Raw genomic sequence first — 4,414 nt, forward strand, 5'->3', positions numbered from 1 at the left:
CGTGGAGCGTCTATCATAGTTGCCCGACGCCCCGGAATCGATGAGGGTCTTTCATGCCTTCTTCTGGTAGGAATTGGGGCGATGGCTTGAAAAACCTTGACGCGCCTTGCGCAGGGGGCAATTGCTCCGAAGATGACGGGTGTCTCCACAAACAAAACACCGTCGTGTGTTTGTGCGCTGCCCGGCAGCTTGGAGCTCCCTCGTCATCAGCATAGCTGACATCTATGGGCATAGGCCCGCTCGACGAGCTGTTGGAGTGTGCATTCCCTGGGGCAAAGAGGGAAATTGTTCCATCCTCACAGAGGATCAGTCTAAACGGCTCAGGTGTAGATTGACTACAAGTGATACCAAGTGCACGGGGCTGCCGTAGCTTTGCGCTTTGAGAAAGCGTAACTTAGACCACCGACCTTTCGTTCTATACTTAGAACAAGTACGAGTTTAGCGGATCGCGTTCCGCTTACTCCAAGAGTAATTACAACCTTAAACCAACGCTAATTAACTTTTCCGTTTAAAATCCAAAACTGACTTTATTTATTTTTATCTGTGGCATAAATGTATAGATTGTCCTTAATGTATGTAATAAAATCTAAAAACATGCATAACTACTGGCTACTCAGCCACATACCGTATTCTTGTTGGGGTGCAGTCACACCATGCCCATTTCGTGTGACACACACACCTGTTACCAGGGTACGTATAACCCTGTTACAGAACGATCTTTTGTCCTGGCAGTGAAATCGAAAGATAATCTAGTCGTAGGTATGATAAGCTGTGAACGTGACGAGCCATGGATCGACTGAAGTTGAGAAAGGTAGGTACCACGTACTTTTCTCGTGGATAAGCTTAAGCGATTTACTATCCCGTCTTTGCTAGGGAGCAGGAGCGCATTTGATGCGGGCAAAAAGACATGATAATACACATGATCGGTCAATTATGAAGAACATATTACCAGCAGTGACACAGCTATCCTTCCGAATCCTTTTTATCATTTATTGAAAGAATGTGACGATGTGGCGACAAGGAAATCACTATGAACGTCATCCAATGAAGGGATGTGCATCATTATTCGAGCAATGTGCAGCTGATCAATTGATTTCGCAGTTATTTCAAGAATCAAAGCTTGTGCCACAAATCTAATAAATCCATCTTAGCGTCAAGTATCTTTATTTCTTTAAATCCTTATAAACTGTTCGATATACTTTATAAATGGACTAAGTTTTCACCAACGATTAAAAAAATGAAAGAAATGATTAATGATCATCATTAAAAACAGAACCCAGAATTGATGTAAATGGATTTATAATTTTTTGAGATCGGATTAGTTTCTTACATGATCATTAATTTTACGATTTTCGGGCTAGATGGTGAAATTACAAATCCTGTTGTTTCAAAAAGTGTTGACCGAACCAAGCTTAAAAGGCTAATAATTCATACTATTAATTTGCTGTTAGAGTTTATATTTACTCAGATTAGCTAATTATATAACAACATGCACAATACGCCTTGTGACGTTAGCTTCGGCACAGAAAAGCGATGCTGAGCAGAAAGTTTTCTCTTTCATAAAATTCACTTCGTGTTCCGAACAAAATGAAGCGTTAATGGCGTCACATTGCTCCGTTGGTAAGGACACTTGTTGTGTCACACAATATGTGGGTGAAGGAACTACATCAACTGCTGATGGGAGATGGCAATGTCTCTTCACTGCGGTGGAAACATCGAGCAGGATGGCTGTTTATCCACTGACACTGTCTGATGCGCCAGCGACGTTCGGTTGTCAGGTGGCATAGCTTTAAAGGATAAGTCATGACAATGCACGCATATCTTGACGATGTATTCGTACACAGGTAACCGGTTAGTGAAACCACCTAGAACACTTGCGAGCGGCGCTAAGCTGTATAGGATCAAATAAGCTACCCACCATAGTAGACAATTGCGTCTTTGGCGCCAAAGGAATCTTTGTTTGGTTCACTTTCTAGGGGGTAGGTGTGCGAGCAAACCTAACAAAGATTACGGTGACTTTGGATTGACCAATACATTTATTGCAAAAATACTTGCGGAAGTGTCTTGGTCTGGTCAGCTAGTTTCCACAAGTGCGGTGCAAACTTCGCCGATCTAATACGACTTAACCCATCTTCTTAATAAGGATGTATGTTAGTGTCGTGGTGCGACGGAATAGGCGGCTTTTAGGGCTGTGTAACAAAAGCCCAATATATGCCTCAAAGCTATTCCGGATCCGAATCGGCCATTCCACGTCGTCTGTGATGCGTCAGCTTCTGCACCAGGTTACGCTTTGCTACTAGCAGATGTTAATAGGTATGGAAGTATTAACGCGTTTGGGTCTTGCCGCCGAACGCTGCGTTCAAGACAAAGATTTACTTCCAATTGAGTTTTCCCTCGTTAAGTTCAGGGTACACCCGCTTTGACTATAAACCGTTTGGGATGTATTGATCAAGCGTCGTTGCAAACAGTGAAGTCGCCACCAGATTATGTCACAATATTTATCCTTCTTTGTCGAGTACTTTCCAATCGAGGAATTTAGATTCATTTGGTAGCCGATACACGTATGCATCTTCCCGATTATAGTTTGTCGCAACTTACAAATGATAAGGTCATAGTCATTAATTGATGAGCATAGCCCACTCGTCAGATGCAGCATACATTGCGCTGCTGGGAGCTTTGGAAAGCAAGTACTTTGCTTATTTAGACATCGCTCATTGACGCGCCCAATTTCACGCCTATTTCACTATGTCTTATACTGAGAATAGCAGCATCGCAACACTGCCCTGCATGACTCTCAGCGTGTTGTAGATATTTATGGTAGAACCTCATGTACAGAATATTAGATGGGGTTAAAATCAGCTTGCTGGTGTCAGCCAGGTACATTTTGTGGCAAATGCAGTGATTTCACTACGATATGATAGAGCGTCATGCGCATGGCGCGCAATGCTTTGGGTGGAAGCCAAGACAAAATAAGCAACACATCGATGCCAGCGATAAGCGGAGCACGAATATGACGGGTGAAAGATTGAAGATTTGCGATTATTTTACCAGCCTATGCAGTGGCCATGGTCTCTCAGACCAATTAGCGGTCGTATTATATCGAGCCATTCACCTTTGAAGCGAAGAAGGGTTGAGGACCTACGTGAACTTACCAAAGCAAGTCCGAAATATCCAGTGCTCTTTGCTAGCTTAAATGAAGCCATATCATGATCCTACCCTAAAGGGCCAACAGCTGTTGTAGACAGAGCACCGCGCTACCACCCTCGTTTTACTACGCAACTTACTGCTTCAAAGCAGCGGCAAGGCACTAAAGTGCTTATGATGCCTCATACCAGGCAAAAATTAACAAGCTTCTATAGAAACGCTAAGATCTGGCTCATCCCAGCCTCGAACACACGTCGGTGGCTTATTTCCACATGAAATATTTGCTAGACTGGTGGGTTTACCAGGGCTGTTACCAGTACCGGGTGAAGCGAAAGGGTACCCTCATGAAAACTTTATGTAATTTGAAGTTTCACTTTGCAAGATATTCCTGATGCCGGTCGCTTACAACCTGGCGCATCCTCGGCCTTTATCGCCCGTGAAAAAAGAGACAGGACCGCGCGTCGTAATGCACTTTCCAAAAGTGGATTGCGACAGACTTGCGGTTAAAAGGCCCTTTAGTTATGCTATTACAGCTGTCTGACAGAAACGAGTGGACCGTAAACATCAAGAAGTTGAGGTGATAAACTACCTTGACGTTTGCGTCGTGTTCTGATGCTTTCCAAAGTCAAACACGAGACGATGGCTTGGCGGACATTAATTTTGCTAAAGCTGCTTAAGATGGTTTGGATTAAGTGTTTCTTCGTCCAGTGTGCGAATTAAGTCATACACCCATCGTAACTTCCATTACCTTCAATTATCTAGGTACTGCTCTAATTGTAAGCAGAAAGGTTCAATCGGGGCTGCTTCAAGCAAAGACGGAAAATATTGGTGAGTGATGGTCTGTGGGTCGAAAAAAAAGCTCGCAGAGCAAGGAATCTGGCGCTCGTTTTGCGCTGAGTGCAGCATTCTCACCGAGATTTTGTTGAGCGCAACCATTGCCATGACTGTGTTTTTAGCGAAGGCCTATTGGGCCAATTAATTTGGTGTATAAATGCGGTTTCGATGCAATTACGCACAGGAGAGCGCAGGAACGATGAAGTACCAAGAGTAGAGTGACATTCTTGGTGCAAACCAGTCGTAGTCATCGCTCGTGTAGCGGTCACTTTTGAGCAATGTCATAAAACTATAAAGTTAGTCAGAACCTTAATGCGGGTTGACTCATAGTAAAGGAGGGTGCAAGGGGAAAGTGCTGCAATCTCTCGTGTCTCAAGAAACCCGGACTCACACAAGCGACATACCGCGATCAACGACAAGGGCGAGCTAGCGACAG

Source organism: Plasmopara halstedii (assembly GCF_900000015.1).
Source record: "Plasmopara halstedii genome assembly, contig: Scaffold_470, whole genome shotgun sequence".
Taxonomy (NCBI): Eukaryota; Oomycota; class Peronosporomycetes; order Peronosporales; family Peronosporaceae; genus Plasmopara; species Plasmopara halstedii.